Below are 26,145 nucleotides of genomic sequence, written 5' to 3'. Positions count from 1 at the left end.
GCTGGCGAACAGTCCTGCTCCCTGCCTGCAGGGTCAGTGGCAGGCTTCTCTGTTAGGTGTACCTCGGTCACTATTTCCATGTGTACTGCTCAGATGAGGATAGAATGGCCTAATCATCAAATCAATGGAAGACAAAGAGAAAGGAAAGGAATAGCTTATGTTGGGGGGCCCACAGAGGATTCAAAAGGCTCCAGAGTGGCAGCTACCTAGCCAGGCTTCCTTGGGCCCACACGTTCCATCACACATGCTCAGTAGGAAGGGGATGGGGCTTGGCAGCGGTGTGTCAAGAACAGGCTTATGGTGAGTGTGACATGACCACTGACAAAGTAGCATCTCGTGGGCGTTAGTCACTATGAGGAGCCTCAACAATGGGGAGATGCTTCTCCTTCTAGCCTGTCTGGCTAGCCCTGGAGCAAGCCGAGCTCTACTCTGGGTGCCTCCTGAAGGGAACAGTCATGAAATGGAACTGACCCAGAGAAGAGAACCACTGTGATGGGGAGGGGCCTCTTATATCTCATGGAGGCAGAGTTGTCTGGCAAGAGACTTGAGGTCATACAATCACCAGCTTCAAATCTCTGAACAACTGATGGAGAAGAAGGATTGGACTTGTTCTGTGTGGCTCTGGCAGGCAGAACCAGGACCAAGACCCACAGCAGGAAGCTGTAGAAAAGCAGACTTTGACTTTTCCTAGCTAACTCTCCAGTTACTGAGCATCTTGAATTGGATGGGCTGTGTCTGTAGATGAAGGGCCTCTAGCTACTGGGAATGGGGGATGGGTCATGATTCCAAGACATAGGAGTTCTAGACCCACCAAGCCCAGGAAAGTGGCAAGAACCATCCTCTCCCTGGACTCACCCTGGCTGAAGACAGGCCCGCAGTGGTAGCAGGCCCAGCCTCCAGTCTAACCTCATGGCCAAGGCTGCAAGTTCAGCCACTCAGTGCTAGTGTCTAGGGACTTCCTTGGTCGGGCTGTCTACAGTTTGGATAAGTTGTTTTCTTTCTTTAAAAGGAAAAGCTCTGGAAAGGGGGGAGGTTATGGGAGACTATTTCCATCTCCAGTGTCTTTTCCAAAGCTCTGGTGTTTTGCCAGGATTTAAGCACGGTATACACAACACTGTTAAAAATAACCCCTTGATTGAACAGAAGGCGTGGGAGAGAGGGGATAGCCAGGCAACTTTGCTAGAGGGTGGGAGAGGTGGGCAAGGAGAGGAAACTTGTACCAGAGACCTGGGGAAGGGTTTATTCCCGAAGAGATGCATAGGCTCAAAGGGACTAAGGGCCAGAGAAATGCTGTCCCTAACTGCTTCTTCCAAGAACTGCCCAGTAAGTGCCCTGCTTTGGGTGTACCCAGGATGTAAACAAGCTGCTAGTTTTAAAGGGTTCTCCCAGGATTGAGTCTGCCATTTTTCAGCCCTGAATGCCAGCCTGTGAGATTAAAGTCAGAGAAAAAAGACAAGGAGCAGAAAGCCAAGAAATTAATAAGGCACAGGGGCCGGAAAAAGGTCAGAGGCACAGAGGCCAGAGAAAGGTCTACTAGATTTAGCTATTGGGAGGTTCTTGTGATTTGTGTGTGAAGGCGTCTAGATTTTTCCTTCCATAAATAGACAACATAAATGGAATTATCTTATATATACTGTTCCACAACTTGCTTTTTAAAAAATTTAATAATAAACTATGGGGTCATGTCAGTAAATATTGTCTGTTATCATTTTTCCTGACTACATGCTATTTCATCACATGGACATGCTGTATTAATCATTCTTGGCTGAAAGACATTTAGGCTGTTTCAAATTTTTCACTGTTATCGTAAGCATGCTGCAGCAAGCATATTACCATAATGTATGCATAGTTAGGATTATTTCCTTATGTAAAATACTTAGAAGTGGGATTGTTGGATCAAATGGAATCCACATTTCATACTTTATTATACATTGCCTATGTTACCTCCCATAATTTTGGAAAGAATAAAATTCTGTTCGGTCCTGATTTCTTCTAATCTCTCTGGCTGTTCTTTCCCATTCTGCTCCATTATTTCTTACTCTTATTCATCCTTTATATGCTGGCTATTCCCCAGAATTATGTCATTTTGTTTTCTTCTTCTTCCTCCAAAAATTACAAACTCAGATGCCTACAAGAGCCAAGGTACTGTAAATATGTGCATTGGGCCAGACATAAAATACTAAAGGAACAGGGATATGGCAAGCTAGAGTTCCATACTGCCTAAAAGTATTCACACTATGTGAAAGTGCTGTGCCAGCCACATAAAGCATGTCTGCAGCTATATGCAACTTGTAAGCTGCCAGTCTGGGGCCCAGTCTAAACACTTTCCCTGCCCAACCTCATTCACTGCCAAAACGTCATCTATATGCTGATGACTCCCGCTGCATCGTTTCCAGCTCTATCTCTCCCCCTGAACTCCAGACCCACATATGCAAATGGCCATCTACACCTCTCCTTCAGTGTCCCAGAGGCATTGCAAACTCATCATGTCCACAACCAAATTCATGATCTCTGCCCTTTTCTCCTGCCAAAAAGCCAGAAATCTAAACTAGAAACAACTGCTCTTCTTCTTGGGTTCCCTATCTCAATGAATGGCACCCCAATTTTCCTATCTTTGAAGCCAGAAACCTGGGAGTCTTTCCAGATTCTTCCCTCCCCCTGGCCGGTTCCATACTCAGTTAATCATCAAGTCAATTCTGTAGGCATAGTGAAGCTCACTGAGCACCTAATCAGTGCCAGGTACTGTTAAGTGCTAGGTGTGGCCACAGAGAGGAATAACACGCAAGCCCTGTCCTGAGGGGCAGACAGATAACAATGTCATCATGACGTGTGTTAGTGGTAGAAGAACGTCTCACAAGATGTTCTGGGAGGAGAGAAGGGGCGCTTGGATTCTGTTTCCTCAGAGTTCCTCAAATAGCCTCCATTTCCGTCCTCATGGGCCTGCCTTCGCCAGTGACCGCAGCAGTCTCCCAGCCCATCTTCATGTTTCCAAGCTCCCTTGGTCTGTCTTTCAAACGAGTCAGAGCAACCTTTCGAAATAGCAAACCTGTCCATGTCATTATCATCTCTTGCCTAAAACATCTCAATAATTCCCCATGTCTTTCAGGGTAGAATCAAAATCCTTCTGGAGTGACTTTTAAGGTCTCCCACCATCTGGCTCTGGATGACTTTTCTCGCCTTGTCTCCCAGCATCTAGGACATAACACTGTATCCCAAACATGACAAACCACCTGCAGTTCTCTGAATGTCCGTGGGTGCCTCATGTTCTTAGTTTACGTATTTCTTCTGTCTAGAACACCTGCCCTATCATTTTTCAACTGCCTAATTCCTATGTAAGCTTTAAGAGTTGAATAAAATATCACCTCCTTCAAAAATCCTTCTCTGACCACTTTCCCTCTGAAAGCTGGCTTCTTCCAGGTCTCCTCTGTTACAAATCCTCCCAGGGCTGCAGGATTATAACGGGAGTGGGAGTTGAGGGGAAAGAAACTTCCAAGGCCCTTTCCCCAGGTTATTGAAGGAGATGATATGCCCTTACCTGGACGTCTTTGAGAACAGGTAGTGTTGAGAAAATATGGGAGTGTAGGGCAGACAACGATGATTCCAGAGGAGGTCAGGAGACCAGGAAAAGGCACAGCCCCTTGGCTCTGGTTGCACAAAGCCTTGAGGGGCCCATGAATACCTTAGGTCCACAGACCATATTCTGAGGAGCTACTGACATGATATATCCAACCCACTGAATCTTAACAGCACCTACCCTTGCCACATGCAAAACAGAAACAAAAAGAGAAATGTTTTCAACTGAATGATGGTGAACGACCAATCACCAATAAACCAACAAAAGGCTCTTCTTTGGCCTTCTAACGCTAGAAGCGGATGATCAGAATGAAGGTCAAGAGGTCTACAAACAGCAATGGCGGAAGGGAGTGAGCCCAGAAACCCACCTTAGGACAAATGCCTTTTCTGACCTCTCACTTTAATTAGGTGGCACCTTCCTGTGTATCAGTGGCCTCCTATGCCTGTCAACACTCTGCATGATTTTGTTTTCACATCTGACTCCGCCTCAAGACTGAAGTTCCAGGGTAGGGATCATGTATTACTTTCCATCCTTAGCAGCCAGCATGGTGCCCAGTGTAATGGGGGAAGCGTTGGGAAGGAAGTTTAGGTAAACAGGTTTCAAGATGAGAAGTTTGGTGATAAAAAGGGATAGATAGAACAAACTAGTGCAATGTTAAGAAAAAATTACTTTCGCTATGTCAGAGACATGAGGAAACAGTCAAGGAACTGCATAAAGACTTATTTATAGGAATGTTATCCATAGCAATGCTGTTTACAATAGAAAAAAATAGGGGGCAAACCCCCTAAAAGGACCTGGGTGCTGACATCTCCAGAGGAACTTCAAGCTCAGCATCACCCCAAACAACTCAACAGCTGCCCCTAAAGCGAGCACTTCTCCCTGTGTTTCCTATGTTAGGAAACGATGCCACTATCTCGCCAGCTGCCCGAAACAGAAACTGGGGATCTGTTTTTACTCAGCCCTGCGCCAGGCACCTCACGTTGTCATTTCTCCTCCCCTAACATCTCACAGACCCACCCTCACCCTTATCACTGCCTCCAGAGGCTCCGTCCTCAGCCTCACCTTCTGTACGCCTTTCTGCCTATCTCAGACAACGCCCTTTCTAAAGCACAAATCCCATGCTGTCCTTCCCTCCCTCCTTTGGCCTTGGCTGACATCATAATAAAGTGCACACTTCTGAGCATGACGTTCAATGCCTCTTGCTACAGTCAGACGTGTACTCCAAACAGGCCAAATGACTGTCCAGCGTGTCTCCCTGCCTCGGCGTGAACCCTAACCTTTCCTAGGTGCTTTGCCAGCCAGGTTCGAACACACGGCTGCCTGTGCTTGCCCTGTCCCTGCACTCACCACTCTGCCCACTCACGGAGCTCCTTAGATAGAGGCAGTAGCTGCTTCTTATTTGTCACTGTCCCCTAGACCTCTGCACAAGGCTTGGCAGACAGTGGGTGTTTAGGGGCTGGGGAAGGGGCAGAACCTACCTAGGGTCCCTGGGGCACAGGAGTAGTCACCACAGGCAGGGTCCAGATGGGGACCTGTGAGCTGCGGATCTGGCTGGAGGCCCACAGCGGAGGAGGCTTTCTCCCACGCCCAAGGGCACTGTCTGCCTCCCGGAGTCTCTGCAGGGGGCTTCCAGGATTAAGTCGACATGCTGTGCGGACATGCCCCATTCTAGGAGGTGATGCTGGCATAATGATGGAGACATGCTTTCCCCAAGCCATTCTTCATTCTTTATGGCCTCTGAATTGCAGACACAAAAAATTGCACACCCTCAGTCTGAAGCTTTCGTGACTTGTGTGGAAGAAATGTCATCAACAGCCTTTTGTTTGGGCTTGACTTGGGTGAATGTGCCAGAAGATTTGCTCAGAGGAGTGTTTTCAGATGTCGTTTCTGTTTGTCTATAACCCTGGTCCATGCAAAGTCAGTCACAAGCCAGTTTTTCTGAGGCTCCAGAGCCGCCATTTCTCATTCCTGCCACAGCCCCCAGGGCTTCTGCATGACAGGCACTCGCCCGGGAAGGCTTCCGGCCTCGCCACATCCCCGTGCACTTGGCAACAGCGTGTGCTGTGGCCAGACCAAGGGCCAGGGGCTGCGATGCAGTGGTGAGGGAGCCCTTCGACCTGCCCTGAATGTCACTGGAACCCTGGAGTTCAACTTCGATCTACTTCCCCCAGATGGCAAGCTGGGATCATGCCTGCAATTTTCAAAACCACTTCCCCAGCGTCCAACACAGTGCCTGGCCCTCAATAAAAATGTATTCCATGAGTGAACAGACACACAATACCCAGTTATTTGAGCTAATTGAGGGAGGCTATCAAACTCTATGTTCTGTGAGAAAAATATCTAGAATTTATTATATTCCTAGAATCACTGTTGATGCTGGTGGTGCTGCTGCTGGGAAAGAAGCCCAGGGTGCAGGGCCCAAGAGCAACTGGGCCTGGACACAGCGGAACACACAAGCAGGCCACAGGTCTCCTGCTCACTTCTGTCCCTGAGCCCAAGTCGGCTGTGCGGAGTGTGGTGGTGCTAGGACAGATAAAGGCAAGGGAAATGGGAGCTGTCCCCAGTCCACTCAGTCTCCAAGTGGTGACAGAGGCTAAATTAAAGTTGAAAATTAGACAAGGATCAGTGGAAGACTCAGGAGAGAACTGCAAAGCAGGGTGCACAGAAGTGTTACAGATGAAGATGCACTAAGGGCCATGGGGGCCCCAAGGTGGGCAAACGTCACAGGGGAAGTGGCACCTGAGTTGGAGTTTTAAAAGTACAGAGTGTGAGGCGGGACACTCCAGACAGCACCTGCATGTGGACAGCCCACCCAGTTGAGCACCTGTCTTGTCCAGGCCCCTTCTGAGGGGAGAAGGCTGCCACAAGCAGTTCTCTGAGCAGACACTGCTGTGCTTGGTGCCAGGCAACATTCAAGCTGTGCGTTGAAGTGAAAGTAGTGGCTCTTAAGGCAAAGAACGTGGGGAGCATTCCAGGTTGGGGGAACAGCACGCACAGCACAGAGCTGCAGAAGACTATGGTTTGGCAGGACAGTGTCACCCAGGCGTTAGGGGCACCAGGTGGCATCAGTTCCCCGGTGCTCTGACAGCTCTGTCAGGTGGTAAGAAGCAATTTTTTTTTTTTTTTTTTTTTTTTTACTAAAGTACCAGTTATCAGTATCATCCTGTGTGGCTGCAGTTGACAAAAGGCACACACTTCCCGATACATAGAGGTCCTCCTGTACCAACACATGCCAATCACCGGGGTTTGTGTGCACAGTCTGTGCGAGTCCTGACAGCTCCCAGCCGAGACATGTTACCGGAAGGTCTCTGAGAGTCAAGGCAGTCAGGGTGCAAGGACAGAACAGCAATGACACTCACCACCCCCGAGGGAGCACTTGCCACAGACCAGGCACCAGGCCACATGCCCAGGACATCAGCTCGTGTAACTGCCCTGACTGCTGGTGGATAGAGACTGTCATTCCTATTTTGCAGGTAATTAGGCTGAAGCTCAACATGACTAAGGAATGTGTCCAGGGTTACAAAGCTAGCTAAGTGGCAAAGCTGGGGTCCAAATCCAGGTTTGCCTGACTCCAAAACTTAAGCTCTTTTCACTAGCCCAGTCTGAGGCAGGGGAACTCCCAGTGGCACTTGGTCTTTGCTGAGATAGCATGAAGGAGACACTGTGATCCCACAGGGATCAGGGACCCATGGTGAGGTCAGGTGTCAAAGACGTGCCTTCCCCCTCTTCTCCAGCTTCCTCACAGTGCCAAGAGATGACAGTCTGAACATGGTCAGACCACTTCTGCCCCATCTATAAAGCTCCTTCCTGAAATCCAGGCCCACTCTCAGAAAAGGTTTGAAATGCAGCTAGTAATTAGGCCTAGTTATGGCCTGGGAAAAAAATGAGCAACCTCCAGTTGGGGGACACAATGGCTATAACCACATGGCCCATGTCCCCATACTACCTTTCTGTACCCAGCTCTGAAGCCCCGCCCAGAGAGGGGCTCATGGCTGGACAAGGAAGAGACCTGCTGCTCACAGAGGTTAGCTCTGGGATCCAGATGCATGGCAGAAAAGGGGGAGTCCCGAGTGAGGACCTGAGCAGACACAGATGGGGCCCAGCTCACCCTTTCCTCCCAAATTTGCACCCGGTCTGCAGCGGTGCCTATGCTGACAGCTCTCCTTGGCCGGACTGCAGCCCTGAACCCTATATTTCCTCTCAGTAATCCAAGTGGCAGCAAAGGAATGCCTCTCCAGGAGGGTGCATGGCATTGTCAGAATGAGCCCGCTGGAGACAGGGCTGGGTCTAGATGAGCAGTCTTCCCACAGCCTTGAGCGCTGGGCATGGTTTGCTCCCCTCTGCCCTGCTGCCTTGTGCACTTTTCTTCATTCTAGTATATATGCAGAACCGACTATATCAGAGGCAGTTGCTATGTTAAAAAAAAAAAAAAGTCATTGCTTCTGGGGCTGAGCAGCAGAGTGAAAAGTGTCATCTTGATTTTTCCAATTATGTGTTTTCATATTATGTTCTCAGGTTGTCCTGCTGCAGGAAATGTCCTCACACTAAGCCCTGGGAACCCAGGGAGGAAGAATGGGTTTATCTCAATACAAGAGCCACAAAGATGTCACAGGGCCAGCTGTCAACAGGTCTGCTTTCATGATGCTACCACCAGTCAGGCATGCTTTGCCCCGACCAGGGGCTTCCAAGAGCAGAGGCCACGTGGCCCAGTACTCTCCGCATCACACCTGGACACTTGGCATGCTCTGGGACATGCTGAGGACAGAATACTTCAGCTGTTTTCCTGCAGCCCAGACCTCTCTTTTGAGAGATTCACTGAACTCAGGCTTCCTGGCAGGGATGGGTGGGGGGTGCTGTGGCTTCCCTCTGGCTGCTGCGTTTGCCTGGGTCTGAACCCTGCAGACAGCTCTCATGACAGGAGGTGGGCAGGGGTAGGTATGTCACCTCCACCTGGGAGGTGAGGCTTTAGCTCTGCTTCTTCCCTCTAGCTCTAGCTCTTTATCTGGGGAGGCAAGTCAGACAGCAACCTAGCTCCCCAGGTGTGGATAGAGCAGGAAAAGCAGGATAAAGCCCTGGAGGTGCCTTGTCTTGCTCTCTGCTGAGCGTCTGCCACCCCCTGGGACCCCTGTGGGTGGAGCTCAGAGGCGGGCCCTCCCTGTCATTGAGGAGCAGCGCAGGGCTGGTCCTGGCCTGGAGCCGCATGCAGCCTGGGCGAGGAGCCAGGATCACGTTCTGTGCTTTCACCACCAGCTTTTGCTCTTCACAAGCAGCAGAGCTCCCCACGTGGGGATCTTGTACCTGAACCAAGAAAAGCAAAGCTGCTAATCTGACAAGATCAATCCTCTAACACCACAGGAATGCAGCCTGCTTGCCTGCCTGCCCTCCCCAGGAACCGCACTTCTAAGTACCTCTAGGGTTCCTGCTCTCAGGCTGGAGGCTGGAACTGGGTCTGCAAGGAAGAAGCTGTCCCCACCAGTGTGTCTGGTCTTGCTACCAAAGCCCCACCCTTCCTAGCGTAGCTCAGGCATCACCTTTACCAGGAAGTCTCCCCAATCAATCTCTCATCGCTCCTCCCGCTTGAGGGCCTCCTCTATGCTCTCATCACCCTCTGTCCTCACCTCTTGAGAGCACATGTACCTGGATATGTGTTTGTCTCCTTGTACTATCTCCCCGAGGAGAGAGTACCTTGAGGTAGGTAGGTAGGTACAGATGAGGAAAAGGAAGCTCAGAGAGGTTAAGCCAACCCAGTTCTATTCAGTTCCAAGGCCTGTGCTCTTTCCACTATAGTGTAAGGCTTCTCAAACCTTCCCTGAAGAAGGCTTTGCTTTTTACATTTCAAATGTCACAAAATGATAATTTTATAAAATATAATAAAAATGAATCACTAGAAAAATTAAATAAAACATACAGATAAAATATAAGCCCTGGCCAGGCACAGTGGCTCACACCTGTAATCCCAGCACTTTGGGAAGCCAAAGAGGAAGGATTACTTGAGGTCAGGAGTTCAAGACCAGCCTGAGCAATATAGTGAGACTCTGTCTCTACAAAAAAATAGAAAAATCAGCTGGTTGTGGTAGCATGCACCTGTAGTCCCAGATACTCGGGAGGCTGAGGCAGGAGGATTGGCTGAGCCCAGGAGTTTGAGGTTGCAGTGAGCTATGTTGACACCACTGCAATCCAGCCTGGGTGACAGAGCAAGATCCAATCTTTAAAAGAAATATATTTTTTGAAAAATCTCTGTGTGTGTATGTGTGTGTGTGTCTGTGCATACATATATATTTTCTCTTGCAGCAGACAAATTCTTAACCAGGGACAGCTCAACAGGTGGATCTGCAATATTCACCTTTGCAAAGTAGTATGGGTCCCTAGTCATCTGGGAAAGAGACTTTTCCAAAGAAAATACAACTCTGGCCATCTACTATAGCCCCAAGTATAAGGGCTGGAATCAGAGCAAAGAGGAAAGAGACGGGTTATATAGCTACAGGGGACTTGGGGCCTGAGTTCCTTGAATAATGGAGGAGGCAGAGAGGATAAGCTAAGATATGGAATTAATTTCAAAGCTGAACATGGATTGGTTCCCAGAAATCAGAATGCCTGATACTAAGGAATATATGAAAAAAAAATTGATGGCAGAGAAACCAAGAGGACACAGCTGGCAATTTCTCCAGCTTCGAGCTGGAGACCAGTGCAAGGGCAGGCGAGTAGTTCGTCTAGCCCAGGTGGGCTGCTCTTGCACACTCTACAGAGAAGCTATAGCTGCTGAGCACTCTGCTCCTCCAGCAAAGGCCCAGCACCAAAGGATTTCACAGCAGGGGGTACCTACCAAAAATATTTAAAAGATTCTCCAAACAAAAGGAATCTGCATTCCCCTGTAGGGCCACGATTCAGGGTAGGGTTAATGAGTTTGATTCCTGGCTTTGTGTTACTGTGACCTTGATCAAGTACAGCTTTTTCTTCTATAAAATGGGCATAGCAACGCTTATTTCACAGGGTTGCTATAGAGGGTTTTTGCAAATCTGACTCCATGAAAGTGCATTATCACAACACTGACTTTGTGTGTAAGCACTGTGCGTGTATGTAAAAACATTGAAACTTCCTCAATAAATGAAGAGATGTCCTTTTTGTACATGTGCCTTTGTGAAAGATAAAATTTCTCAATATCTCAGCTCTTTGGGCAACTACACATGCAGTGGTGACCCCTCACAGTTTTTGATCGATGTCACCAAAAGACTTAGGTTGTTCCTCATGGTATTTCAGATGACCACGGTTATAAAGCTGGGTGCGCTCAGTTACTAATCATAGTGACATGCATTTACACATTTCCCTTTTTGATCTATTTCTTTATGAATATGGTTCATCTGCTCGTAACTGTTATACCTATGTGACTGTCGTTATTATATCTGAGTCTTTTTTTTTTTGAGACACAATCTCACTCTGTTGCCCTGGCTAGAGTGCCGTGGCGTCAGCCTAGCTCACAGCAACCTCAAACTCCTGGGCTTTGGCAATCCTCCTTCCTAAACTTCCTGAGTAGCTGGGACTACAGGCATGCGCCATCATGCCCGGCTAATATTTTTTTCTATATATTTTTAGTCGGCCAATTAACTTCTTTCTATTTTTAATAGAGACGGGGTTTCGCTCTTGCTCAGGCTGATTTTGAACTCTTGACCTTGAGCAATCCTCCCGCCTCAGCCTCCCAGAATAGCTAGGATTACAGGCATGAGCCACCATGCCTGGTCTTTTTTTTTTTCTTTTTTAGAGACAAGGTCTTGCTCTGTTGCCCAGGCTGAAGTCCAATGGTATGATCACAGCTCACTGCAACCACCAATTCCCATGCTCGAGCAATACTCCCCCTGTGGCCTCCCCAGAAGCCAGGACCACAGGCTTGCACCACCACATCTAGCCAATTTTTAAAAAATTTTTTTGTAGAGACAGGGTATTGCTATGTTGCTCAGGCTAGTCTTAAACTCCTGGACTCCAGCAATCCTCCCATCTCAGCCTCCCTAAGTGCTGGATTATAGGCATGAGCCACCATGCTCAGCCTACCTAAATATTTATGCTTGTAAAAATATTAATATGAGGCCGGGCGTGGTGGCTCACGCCTGTAATCCTAGCACTTTGGGAGGCCGAGGCGGGCGGATTGCTCAAGGTCAGGAGTTCGAAACCAGCCTGAGCGAGACCCCGTCTCTACCAAAAATAGAAATAAATTAATTGACCAACTAAAAAATATATATACAAAAAATTAGCCGGGCATGGTGGCGCATGCCTGTAGTCCCAGCTACTCGGGAGGCTGAGGCAGTAGGATCGCTGAGCCCCGGAGATTGAGGTTGCTGTGAGCCAGGCTGACGCCACGGCACTCACTCTAGCCTGGGCAACAAAGTGAGACTCTGTCTCAAAAAAAAAAAAAATATTAATATGTATGTCATTATTGCCTATTTTATTGTATAAAGTAGGCTATGAAGTGTTCTGTTGTGTTTTTATATGTTTTTCAGATAAATCCCCTTTTAAAAATATAAATATCTTTTAAAGAATTTAATTTTTTTCTAGAATTATATTTTTGGGATTTTGATCTTTTGGGATTTCAACATATGGGATTTTGGCATCTGGGACTGTGTCTCTCAGAATTATGACTGGTTCTCATTGTAAAGACTAAATGAGGCAGTAAATACAGTGTTTAGCACAGAGCCTGGCACATACTAAGTGTTTTAAAAATGGTGTGACATTGAATACATGTCTGTTGGTGGAATGTAAGCTCTCAGAGGGGAGAGGTTTTATGTATCTTATATGATACTGAAACTCTAGCACCTAGAAAAATGTCTGGCAATTTGTTGAATGAATGAAATGGTAGCTATTATCATTAGATTTAGAGGATAATAGCATCAACGTGGCAATATTTTTAAGGGACGAGAGAAACTTGAATATGATTAACAGTGATATGAAGGAGCCAGTAAAGAGAATGAAGGTCCAGGTTCCCGAGGATGTGGGAAAGGTTGGAGAATCAGGGCACAGGGAAAGGGAATGACCTCAGAGAGGAGAAATCACAGAAGTGTTCAATGAGTAACTGGACATTTGGTTGAGAGGGGAAGGAGAAAGAATAACTCCCAGATTTCTGGTTTGGGTGAGAGTACACAGTGGTTTCATTTACTGAAACAGGCAAACTGGACTGATTAGATTTATTAGAAATTTGATGAATTGGATACAATGAGTTTGAGATGCTTTTGAGTTATCCATGTGGAGCTGTCCAGCAGGAAGTTAGGTATTTGGGTGTAGAAATCAGCAGAGATTGGGGATGCAAACAGATCTGACAGTTATCAGAATATATATGTCAGTTGACATAGTGGAATGAGAAGAGAGGAGAGTTATGACTGAATCCTGGCAAATATCAACATTTAAGGATGGACACAGGTCAGGCGTGGTGGCTCATGCCTGTAATCCTAACACTCTGGGAGGCTGAGGCAGGAGGATCGCTTAAGGTCAGGAGTTCAAGACCAGCCTGAGCAAGAGCGAGACCCTGTCTCTACTAAAAATAGAAAGAAATTAATTGCCCAACTAAAAATATATAGAAAAAATTAGCCAGGCATGGTGGTACATGCCTGCAGTCCCAGCTACTGGGGAGGCTGAGGCAGTAGGATTGCTTGAGCCCAGGAGTTTGAGGTTGCTGTGAGCTAAGTTGATGGCACAGCACTCTAGCAGGGGCAACAGAAGTGAGACTCTGTCTCAAAAAAAAAAAAAAAAAAAAAAGGATGGGCACAGGAAAAGAAGGTTGCTTGCAATAGGGACTGAGAAGAAACAATCAGAGAGGTAGGAGGAGAACTGGAGGGAGTTTGGACAAAGAATTAATGAGACTAGAGTTTCAAAATGGAGGAAGAGATCAATACTGCCAAGTGCTTCAAAGATGTCATAAATAAAGTCTATCCATCCATTGGGTTTGTCAGTGCTTTTTGGTGCTCAGAACAAGAACATTTTGAGGAGGGGTGGGGTGGAAATGAAAGCTAGATTACACAGATTAAGAGTTAGAGGGACATGAGGAAGTGGAGAAAGAAATTGCAGCAAATCTTGCACCCTCCTGATGGGGTGGGTTTGGGGGTGCCCAACTTACTCCCAGTCTGTAAGGACAAAGATTCTATAGATGTAGAGAAGTGGACAGTGCTCTATTCTCCTCTGTAATTTATGGCATATGACAAAGCTTAACAAGGATGCCTCTCAATTTTACCACCACTTCCTGGTGTTGCAATTATAAAAATCCCAGGATCCTTCTCTGGAAAGGCAGAGAGGGAAGGGCTATGGAATGTGGGGATACCAGATACCCAGCTACCCTGGCCAGGAGCCCACAAGCTTTCAAAGCCCCCAGGGCAGTGCAATGGGCCTCTGGTACCTTCTCACGCAAGGATCCCAAGACAGGCAGCTGGGACTGTGTTATCACTCTAGACTTCCTGCCTCAGAGAGCTCTGCAAGGTTTCAACAGCCATCCTTGCACTCTGGGGAACTCAGCCAGCTTGGACCATGGCAATGGTTCCTTAGCAGTATGAGAATCAGAGACATATACAGTCACAGATACACACCACACACCTTACCTTCCTAAAGCAAAGTGCATCTCAAGAGAAGTGTGGTTTACCTCTGTACAGTTGGGCAAGGGGATAATTTCTACATCAGTACCTCATTAGCTACTACGAGACATCTGGTAGACCTCTGTATTTGGGCCATTAGCCAGCCCACGAAACACCAGCTGTGAGAGAAAGTAGAATGCAGTAGTTAAGCATGTGGGTTCTGGGGTCAGAATGCATGGGTTCAAAGCCCAGTTTCATCACTGCCTAACTGTGTGACCGCAGGCCAACTGCTTGACTTCTCTATGCCTCTATTTCCTCATATTTAAAACTAGACTAAAAACAATACCTATCTCATATGATTGTTGGGAGAATTAAAACAAAAGAAATAGGAAAAACTCTTAGCACAGGACTTGATAGAAAGTAAACACTCAATAGATGCTGGCTGTCATTGTCCCTGCTGCTATTACCGCTCTGCAGCATGGCCCAGGCATGGATTAGGGCTCTGCGTTCTGCTCAAACCACTGGCTACAGGCTCAGCCTGCAGATGCCTCACTTTCGTCCAGTGCTGAGTGGCCCCAGCTAAAAGGCGTGATACTTAATCATGTCTTTCACCAAAGCACAAAAAGCCACTCAACTGTAAGAAGCAAAGTACTGCCAGGAAAATGAGATATGTTAGTTATGTGTCTATTAAGGTTTTATGAGTTATATTTTTTTCCTTAAATCAACATTTAAAATGTTTACTGTGACCTACTCTGGGACCTTTATTTCTTCCTGAAAAACTTAACTAATTATAATGAAAATCACTGAGAAAACAGAATTCACTTAATAAAGGTCTAACATTAAATTTTGCTGGAATGATCTAACAGTTATAGCCTCAAGATATATCATCTCATTTCATTCCCTTGACTAATGGGTTAAGTAATGCTCAAACTTTTCCAAGATCATACAGCCTGTTAAGTGAGAAAGCTGTGAGAACTTTTAGTTTCCAAATCTCATCTCTTTCTAATCTATCATGTATTGGAATATGTCATAATATTATTTTTCTTCAATAATTCTCCCCACTAACAGAGTGTCTTATCAACATTTCTAATATCCTCAGACTCTCAATCTCCAGAGGGCAGAAATTAATATCCATGCACAAAACAAATATTAGGTATCCACTATGTGCTAACGGCCCTGCTACGTGTTGGCAGCCACACACAAGACCATGTCTCTATGCTGAGAAGTCCACAGCCTCCTGTGGGAGAAGAATAGCAGTAAATAATTACAAAAACAGAGCTTTGTGTGAGGTGCTGTGGTCGTATGCAGCACAGTAACGGGGTGTGCTTAGAAGTAAGGGAAGGAAGACCTTGCATTCCATGAGACCAAACAGATCAAAAGCCCTACTCCAAAGTTTAGAGCAGAGCAGGTATGCAATAAATTTGAGTCTCATGGGATCTCTGCCACCCTCTCCCCATCTCTCTCCCCAGAGGAAGATGTACCCAGGCAGCAAGGCTCAGGGAGGACAGGAGGATTTTCTAGCAGACAGCACAAAGGTGTGAGGCGGAACAGTCTAGCTTCTCAGAGAAGCAGGACCCTGTAGCCTGTACTGTCTGGCTTATCGGTGCCCTTCCTTTACGCTGCCTCTCTGCCACCTGTGCCCAGGAGCGGGGGTCGCTGAGTGGGCGGGCTCAGGGAGGAGTGAAGCTTAGGAAAAGAGAATGTGCACTTCACTCAATGCTCAGTAATAAAAAAAAAAAAGGGTAAAAATTTAATGGTTTGTGTTTGTATCATGTCAAAATTAACACATCCAAAGAGTTGCATTTCAATACTCGATATATTTTTTTTAAAAGTTGTATCAAGTTCTTTTCTGTCAAAATATTGATGGTATAGAAATCAAAATCTTGAATTTACTTTAAGTGTTTTATGGTCAAAATAGCAAGAAATAATAGCTATCTACATGAAAAAAAAGTAAAGAAACCTATATCCCTACCTCACTCCTAATACCAAAAAACAAAAACAAAAAGTATATGGATTAATAATTTAAATATAAATAATAAAACTGTAAAAAAAAAAAACAGATGGCACCATAATAAACTACTGTGTATGTAAATCTAAAAACTGTTATGAGGGCGATTTGCCGATAACTCTCAAAATTACAAATGTCTATAACTTTTGATCCAGAAATACCACTTTATTCTAGATAATCTCAGAATGTGTGGGAAATGATGTACAAAAAAATGTTATTCACTGAAGTAATATTTCTAATCATAAAGTTTGGAAATTGCCTAAATGTCCATCAATAGGGAACTTATTAACTAAACATTGGTATATCTAGATGTGGAATGCTATGTAAAAAATGAGAGGAATTCTTTCAGCTGTGATGGAAGAACAGGGACAGGATCTGCCCTCCTACCTTAAACTAGAAAACTAGTAAAAATTTATGAAACAACAATTTTCAGACTTTGGATAATAGTTAGCACAGGACTGATCTCTGAGAAAAGGGGAACAAATGAAGTGAGCCCCACAATTACCTAGCTTACTGCCTGGTGACAGTGTCTAACCGGCAGTGCAGCGATGAGGGACCTAAATAGAGCTCAGTGGTCTTTCTGACTTAAGGAAACAGATCAAAGTCTGGGGAGACAAGGAGCATAGAACTTGTGAAGACTACTACAGAGGAGAGAGCTATACAGAAAGCTAGAGAGATCTGCAAAGGGCTCCCCTAAAACCCTTGGCTAAGTACTGATCTGTGTGTGCACCAAAGGAAACTCTGAAGCTGAGGAAAGAACCACCAGCAAGTAGTAGAACAAAAAATCCTTGGTGTTCACACAAGGCTAGGAATTGTTATATTCACACAGACCAGAGTGGAAATGAATCAGCCAGAGTGGGAATACCTCACGAGATAAGAGGTACTGGGTAGGGTTCTCAGAGGGTACGGCATTAATGATGGGGATAAATTAGCCCTAGATAAAAGTCTACTCAAGACCTGCCCTAACAATGTTTAAAGCAAACCTCAAAGGGATACAGCTGATTCCAAGTAACTTAACTACATGCCCGAGCAAAATCTAGCACTATTTAAAGGAATACAGGCATACCTGGTTTTATCATGCTTCACTCTATGGATATTGCATGGGGGGAAAGGGGGAGGTTTACAGATTGAAGGTTTGTGGCAACCCTGTGTCTGGCAAGTCTTTTGGTGCCATTCTTACAACAGCCATGTGCTCACCTAGTGTCTTTGTGTCAGCATTTTTTAGCGATAAAGTATTTTAAAATTAAGGTAAATAAGTTGTATTTTTTTCTTAAGACATAACGCTATTACAATTTACTATAGTATAGTGTAAACATAACTTTTATATGCAATAGGAAACCAAAAAATTCGTGTGACTCGCTTTAATATTTGCTTTATCACAGTGGTCTGGAACCGAATCTGCATTATCTCCAAGGTATGCCTGTCCAACAAAATCTAGCAGAGAACAATGTAAAATTCACAATGTCTGGAATCCAGTGAAAAATCATCAGGCATCCATAGAATCAGAAAAATATAGGCCATTACCAGGAGAAAAATCAATCAATAGAAACCATCCTAGAAATGACAGAGATGATGGAATTAGCAAATAAAGATGTTAAAACAGCTATTATAAATATGCTCCATATGTTCAAGGAGGCAGAACACACAAACATAATAAGAAATAAAATGAAAGATTTAAAAAGACCTCAATGGAGCATAGAGAGGTTAAAAACACAATATTTGGAATGAAAATACATCAAATGGGATTAACAGATGATTAGACACTAAAAAAGGAAAATCACTGGATGTGAAGACATAGCAAAATCAACTATTCAAGATGAAGCACAGAGAGAAAAAGATTAAAAAAATAATAATTGGAGCATCAGTGAACTGTGGGACAAATGATGTAACATACACATATGTGGAATCCTGGGAAAGGAGGTGGAGCAGAAAAAATATCTTGAAAACTCTGGGAAAAGGGCCCAAACTTGATTAAAAAACAAAACAAAACAAAAAAAATAAACAATTACTATGAACCCAAGATCCAAGGAGCTAAATAAACCTGAAGCCAAATAAACATAAAGAAAACCACAACAAAGTGCATTATAAATAAATTGTCAGAAACCAGTCATAAAAGAAAATCTCAAAAAGCATCCAGAAGAAAATGGAAATACTACATATGAATGAAGATAAGAATGACAGAAGACTTTTTGTCATAAACTATGCAAGCCAAAAGAAAATGGAGTTACATCTTTAAAGGAGTAGGAGGGAAACTGTCAATCTAGAATTGTGTACCTTGCCCTCCCCCGCCCCCCCAAAAAACTTTCAAAACTGAAGGTAAAATAAACACTTGTTCAGACAAACCAAAGCTGAAAGACTTCATAGCTATCTGACCTGCTCCATAAGAAATGTTAAAAGAAATTCTTCAGGCAGAAGAAAAAGGGTACTACGTGGAAATAGGTACTTATACAAAGAAAGAAAGACCAACAATAAAGAAAATTTGTGGGTAAATATAAAAGACATTTACCCCTCATTAAAAATACTTTTAAAAAATTTTAAATTGTGGTAAAATACATATAACATAAAGTTTATCATATTAACCATTTTTAAGTGTACAGTTCAGTAGTATTAAGTATAATTCACATTGTTGTTCAACCAATATCCAGAACTGGTTTTCATCTTGTAAAACTGAAATTCTACATCCCTTCAACAGTAACTCTCCATTCCTCCCTTCCCCCAGCACATGACAATCACCATTCTACTTTCTGTCTCTATGAATTTGACTACTCTAAGCACTTCATGTAAATGGAATCACACAATGTTTGCCATTTTGTGACTGGCTTATTTCACTTAGCATAATGTCCTCATGGTTCATGTTGTAACATGTGTTAGGATTTCCTTCCTTTTCCAAGCTGAATTAACATTCCACTGCATGTACATACTATATTTTGTTTATCCCTTCATCTGTCAATGAAAACTTGGGTTGCTTCTACCTTTTGGCAATTATAAATAGTGCTGCTATGAACTTGGCTGTACAAACATTTCTTTGAGACCCTGCTTTCAATTATTTTGGGTATATACCCAGAAGTGGAATTGCTAGATTACCATATGATATTTTTAATTTTTTTAAGAACTGCCATATTGTTTTCCACTGTGGCTGCACCATTTTACATTCCTACCAACAGTGTACAAGAGTTGCAATTTCTCTACATCTTTGCCAACACTTATTTTTTGTTTTTCAGATAGTAGGCATCTTAATGGGTATAAGGTGGCATCTCACTGTGGTTTTGATCTGTAGTTCCTAATTAGTGATGTTGAGAATCTTTTATGTGATATTTGATCATTTGTACATCTTCTTTGTGTATAAGTACTTTGCCCATTTCAAAATGTTCATTTTTGTTGTTGCATTTTGGGAATTCTCTTTATAGTCTGGATATTAGTCCCTTATCACATATATGATTTGCAGATATTTCTTCTCATTCCGTAAGTTGACTTGGCCTCTCCTTTTAAATAATTATTTCAAATAATGTATTAATAAATATTAATAAAACAAAGCTGTGTAGATTTATAATATACATAGATGTAAAATATATGAGAAAATAGCACAAAAGATGAAAAAGGGAAACAAAAGTATACTGCTGTAAGATTGTTATACTCTAAGTATATAATATTTGAAAATAGATTATTATATATTGTAAACTCTACAAAAACCACGAAAACCAAAGAACAAAGAGGTACAGCTACTAAGCCAATAATGGAGATAAAATGAAATCACAAAACATACCAAATTAATCCAAAAGGAGGCAGGAAAAGAAAGAAAAAAAGCAACAAACAGGATACTAATAGCAACTTAGATTTAAACCCAACCATATCAATGATTATATTAAATATAAATGATATATAAATGTTATAAACATTCTAATAAAAGGCAGACATTATCAGATAGGATACAAAACCAAGACTCAACTATGTGCTATATATAAGAAACCTACTTTAAATATAAAGACACAGATAGGTTAAAAGTAAAAGGACAGACTGCTTCCCAACCGGCCCTGAGATAACTCAAGGCCACCAAAAAAGAGTAAAAGGATGAAAAAACATATACAACAATAAAGCTAGCTTTAAAAAGGGTAGAGTGGTTATATTAATATCAGACAAGGAAGATTTCAGAAAAAAGATTATTACCAGAGAAAAGATTATTTTAAAATAATGAAAGAATCTATCAGAAATGGGATACGATAATCCTAAATGAATATGTACTAAATGACAGAGCTTCAAAATACATGAAGCAAAAACTGATAAAGTGGCCGGGCGCAGTGGCTCACGCCTGTAATCCTAGCTCTCTGGGAGGTCGAGGCGGGCGGATTGCTCCAGGTCAGGAGTTCAAAACCAGCCTGAGCAAGAGCGAGACCCCGTTTCTACTATAAATAGAAAGAAATTAATTGGCCAACTAATATATATATAAGAAAAATTAGCCGGGCATGGTGGCGCATGCCTGTAGTTCCAGCTACTCGGGTGGCTGAGGCAGAAGGATTGCTTGAGCCCAGGACTTTGAGGTTGCTGTGAGCTAGGCTGACGCCACGGCGCTCACTCTAGCCTAGGCAACAAAGTGAGACTCTGTCTCAAAAAAAAAAAAAAAAAAACTGATAAAGACTTCAATACCCTCTGTCAGTAATTGTTAGAATAAGTGGATAGAAAAGCAGGAAGGATAGAGGAGACCAGAGAAACACTATGAACCAACCTAATCTAATTGCCAATTATAGAATATCCAATAACAACAGAAGTATTTTCTTTTCAAGCACACACAGAGCATTCACCTAGATAAATCAAATCTTATCCCATAACTCAGGTCTCAATCAACTTAAAAGTATTAAAATCATACAAAGTATATTCTGATCACAATAAAAATAAACCAGAAATCTATAACAAAAAGATATCTGGAATATCTCCAAATATTTTGAAATTAAGCAAAATACTTCAAAAGAACTAATGGGTCAAAGTAGAGATCACAAGTAAAGGTAGAAAATAAAAATACAACATATCAAAATTTGTAGGATGCAGCCAATGCAGTAAATAGAGGGAAATGTATAGTATTACAATGCTATAAATTCTATATAAGAAAGGAATCAAGTCAACGATCTAAACTTCTACCCTAAGAAAAAATAAAAAGAATAAATTAAACTTCTAGTAAGAGGAAGGTAGGAAAAAATGAAGTTAAGAACAGAAGTCAATGACATAGTAGAAAAAAATATTAATTGACAAGAACTAATGAAACCAAAAGCTAGTTCTTTGAAAGGTTCAATAAAAATGATAAACCTCTAACCAGATGGATTAGGGAAAAAAGAGAAAAGATTACCAATAACAGACATGAAAGAGAGGACACCTCTATAGAGATTCTAGGCCTTAAAAGAATAAGGGAATTTTATGAACAACTTATGCAATAAATTCACAACTTAGATGAAATGCAAAACTTCCCTGAAAGACATACTACTGAAGAAAAAATAAGAAAACTAAATAACCCTAGATCTATAAAGAAATTTAATTCTTAATAAAAAAACCTTCCCACATGAAATAATAAGATACGTTTCTTATTTATATATATGTATTGGTATCTGTTCCTCATGCTTGACATAGAGCTAATAAATTCCTTGTAGATAGGGGAACTAGGAGAAACTTTTGTTCTGATATTTGGTCTTTGACACCAGTTCCTGACCCAGAGCTCCTAAGACCTTTGTAATTTCCTGAGTGATAGGAGCATCTGACACAGAGCTCCTAAATTTCTTTAAATTTCCTGAGTGATAGGAGTGTCTTCTGTTCTCTTTGAAATTTTAGTACAACCCACCCCCCCCCCCGACCCTGGGGATGGGGAGAGAGGCTGAAGGTTAAGTTGATCACCAATGGTCAATGATATAATCAATCACGCCTACATAAACCTCCATAGAATTTATAGAAGCCTCCATAAAAACCCAAAAGGATAGCATTTGGAGAGTTGCCAAATTGCTGAGTGCAATTCGGTGCCTGAAGAGTGGTGCATCCCTACCCACATGCCATGTCCTATGTGTCTATTCCATCTGGCTGTTCATCTGTATCCTTTGTGATATCTTTTATAATAAATGGGTAAAATAAGTAAGGTATTTCCCTGAGTTTTGTAAACCACTCTAGCAAATTAATCAAACCCAAGGAGGGTGTCTTGGGAATCCCCAATTTAAGCTGGTGGGTCAGAAGTATAGATGACAACCTTCTACTTGTGATTGGCATCTGAAGTGGGGGCAGTCTTGTTGAAGCGAGCCTTCAACCTGTGGGATCTGACGCTACCTCCAGGTGGGTAGTGTAAGAATTGAACTGAATGATAGGACACCCAGTTGATAACTGCTGAAAACTTGCTTGGTGTGTGGGAAAAACTGCCACTATCTGGTGTCAGAAGCGTGTTCAGTGGTGTGTGTCAGTAGAGAGGAAAAGTTTGTTTTACTTCAGATAGGCCTAGATTTTGCTAGGTAATTCTAGCAAACATTTATGGACAAATATTACCAATTTTATACAAAGTTTATAGAAAGATGAAGGAATATTTTCTCATTTATTCTATCAAGCCAGCATTACAACAATACCAAAACTAAAGACATCACAAGAAAACTACAGACCAATTATCTTTCATGACCAGAGACATAAAAATCCTTAATATTAGGAAACTAAATCCAGCAATGTATAAAAACAATAATACATTGTTACATTGTTAATACAAAGACCAAATGAAGTTTGGAAGCTGGGACCAACTAGCTGGCTTCAGGGAGGCTTCAGCAGGAAACAAGGACTTTCAGAGGCGGTCAGAGTTTTAGCACCGTCCCTGTCTGTCCATTTTGCTCTCTGGAGCCCCTGACTTCCTTGATATCAGACTTGCTGAAAGAATATCTGCCTACACAGAGAAGTTTCAGGATAAATTAGTGATAGGGGCCTGGCATGGTGGTTCACGTCTGTAATCCTAGCACTCTGGGAGGCTGAGGCAGGAAGATCATTTGAGGTCAGGAGTTCAAGACCAGCCTGAGCAAGAGCAAGACCCCATTTCTACAAAAAAATAGGAAAAATTAGCTGGCATGGTGGCGCATGCCTGTAGTCCCAGCTCCTTGCGAGGCTGAGGCAGGAGGATTGCTTGAGCCCAGGAGTTTGGGGTTGCAGTGAGCTATGATGATGCCACTGCACTCTAGCCAGGGTGACAGAACAAGACTCGGTCTCAAGAAAACAAAAAAATTAGTGAGAAGTGTAGAGCATATTGACCAAATAAATATAATTGTTAACACTAGGAGGAAAAAAATAATTGTACATGAAATAAAAAGTAATCTGTGTACACAGTAAAAAAAAAAAAGAATATCTGCCTAACCCAGGAGTTCCTTTTACCACGTGCTGGTAAGTTCCTTTTATCACATCCTACAAGTGAATGGTTGGTGTAACATTCAAAAATCAATTAATGGCAAAAACAAAAATGAATAAATGTAGTTTGCCATATTAACAGCCTAAATAGAAAAGCCATATGATAACTTTGAAAGATATAGAAAAAGCATTTGACAAAATTCAACATCTAGGCATAACAAAAACTCTCAATGAACTAGGAATAGAAGAGAACTTCCTCTATCTGGGAAAAAAGGTATCTGGTATCTATGAAAAACCTACAGCTACCACCAAAATGGTGAAAGACTAAATGCTTTCCTCCTAAGACTGGGAACACGGCAAGTTTGTTCACTCTCATTTCATCTGTCCAAAACTGTATTGAAGAGTGTAGCCAGTGCAGGAAGGCAATAAAAAGGAGTTAAAGGCATCCAGGTTAAAAAGGAAGAAATAAAACTGTCTTTAGTAACAGAAGATATGAATGTCCATATATGTATGATATTGACATAAGGATAGTCCTAGATCAACAGAATAGAACAGGGAGTCTAGAAACAGACCCACACATATATGTTCAACTGATTCTCAACAGACAAGCTAAGGTAATGTAATGGGGAGAGGACAGTCTTCAACAAATGGTTCTGGAACAACAGAACACCCATGTGCAAAAATTGAACCTCAACTCTCACCTTTTCCTATATACAAAAATTAGCTCAAAATGGGTCACAGACCTAAGTGTGAGAGCTAAACCTATAAAAATTCCAGGGGAAAACAAGAAAAAACTTTTTGACCTTGGATTGGGAAAAGATTTCTTAGATATAACACCAAAAGCACAATCCTTAAAAGAAAAAGATAAATTGGACTTTATCGAGATTAAACACTTCTGCTCTATGAAAGACATTGTTAAGAGAATGATGAGAAAGACAAGAAAATATTTGTAAATCACTTATCTGACAAAAAGAGCTATCAGAAAATTTGAAAACTCTTTTAATTCAGTAAGAAGACAGTCAATTAAAAAATGTCAACAGATTAGAACAGACAATTCTGTAAAGATAAAAGAATGGCAAATAAGCACATGAAAAGATACTTAAGATTGTCAGTCATTAGTAAAACACAAATTAAAACCACAGTGAGACATCACTATAAACCTATTAGAATGGCTAAAATCAAAAGACTGAAGGCAAGGATGTAGAGCAACTAGAGCTCTCATACACTGCTGGTGGGAAGGCAAAATAATACAATCACTTTGGAAAACAAGTTTGTCAGTTTCTTATAAAGTTAAACATGCATTTACCCTAGGACTCAGCCATTCCACCCCTAGGTATTTACTCAAGAAAACTAAACATACAAGTTCACACATAAAGCTGTATTCATAGTGGCTCTATTTATAATTGTCCCAAACTGGAATTAACCCATATAACTTTCAGTCTTTGAGTGTATCATCAGACTGTGTTACATCCATTCAATGGAATACTACTCAGCAATCAAAAGGAACAAACAATTGACACATATAACACATGTATGAATCGCAAATGCATTGTACTAAATTGAAAGAAGCAGACTTGAAATGCTACCTATCATATGATTCCACTTACGTGACATTCTGGAAACACGACAGGCATAGAAAATAGTCAAGTGGTTGCCAGGGGCTGGGTTTTGGGGGAGGGGTTAACTATAAAGGTGCATAAAGGAACTTTTAGGGGATGAAAGACATGTACTGTTGATTGTTGTGGTGATTAAACAAAGCATGCATTTCTCAAAACTCATAAAACTACTCAAAAGGTAAACTTTAATATAGGTAAATCAAACTTCATTAACCCTCACTTTAAAAAATGATACAGCCATAGTATATTATGCAATCATTTAAAAAATGAGATGGATCCATATACACCGATAATAGGATACTGTCTAACACAAACTGTTAGGAGTAAAAAGCAAGGTATAAAACAGTAAATACAGTATATTCCCATTTATGGTAATACTGGCTGTGTCTGGGGAAGGGGTGTGGGGTGGCAGTACATACACTTTTATACTACTGGAGTTTTTTTTTTTTTTAAACCACATGCTTATATTACTTCCAACTAGAAAAAGTAAAAGAAGCTTATATACAGGTCAAAGAAAACTCACAGGTGTCTGGGCCAGGGGACTGAGTCGTGTAGGCTTGAGAAAACATGCGTTAAGAACACAGAACACACAGCCAGACACAGACAGAGGCACTCAATAAATAGTTGGAGGAAGCAAAATATTTGGACTCAATTCAGAAGGACAAAGAGATCACTATCTGAGCACCAGATACCGAGCCAGAATAGCCCCTGCTAAACTGGGATTGCTCACGTTAGAAGAGAAAAGGAGCATAAAACCAAATATCCTGGATTTACTTCGGGGCCAGCTGTTTCTCAGCACTCCTTTGCAAGCACATCGTGTGCCCAAACCTCAGCCTTCTAAGGGATGGGAGGCAAGTCCTTCCCCAAGACAGCAGAGCCCAAGCCCAGAGGCCACCCCTCAGCCTTCTCTGGTGGTCCCAGTGCTATGCCCTGAAGCCCGGAGGCTCTTGCGCAGCCTTTCCTCCAGCCCCTCTGAGGCAGAAGCTCCTCTCACTTCCCAAAGGAATACCATGACCCTGACAGGCTCACCGCACTCCAAGACAAAACAAGATAATCTCAGCA

At 42.7% G+C, this 26,145-nt stretch overlaps 1 protein-coding gene across 4 annotated transcripts in view; it reads right to left on the bottom strand.

Annotated features, from left to right (window-relative positions):
• The window catches only part of ST3GAL3 (ST3 beta-galactoside alpha-2,3-sialyltransferase 3), a 193,899-nt gene that overhangs the window by 53,400 nt on the left and 114,354 nt on the right, over positions 1-26,145 (bottom strand). The window lies entirely within an intron of this gene.

Source organism: Microcebus murinus, chromosome 2 (assembly GCF_040939455.1).
Source record: "Microcebus murinus isolate Inina chromosome 2, M.murinus_Inina_mat1.0, whole genome shotgun sequence".
Lineage (NCBI taxonomy): Eukaryota > Metazoa > Chordata > Mammalia > Primates > Cheirogaleidae > Microcebus > Microcebus murinus.
The sequence above is the reverse complement of the archived record's forward strand: the minus strand, read 5'-3'. Positions and strand labels throughout refer to the sequence as shown.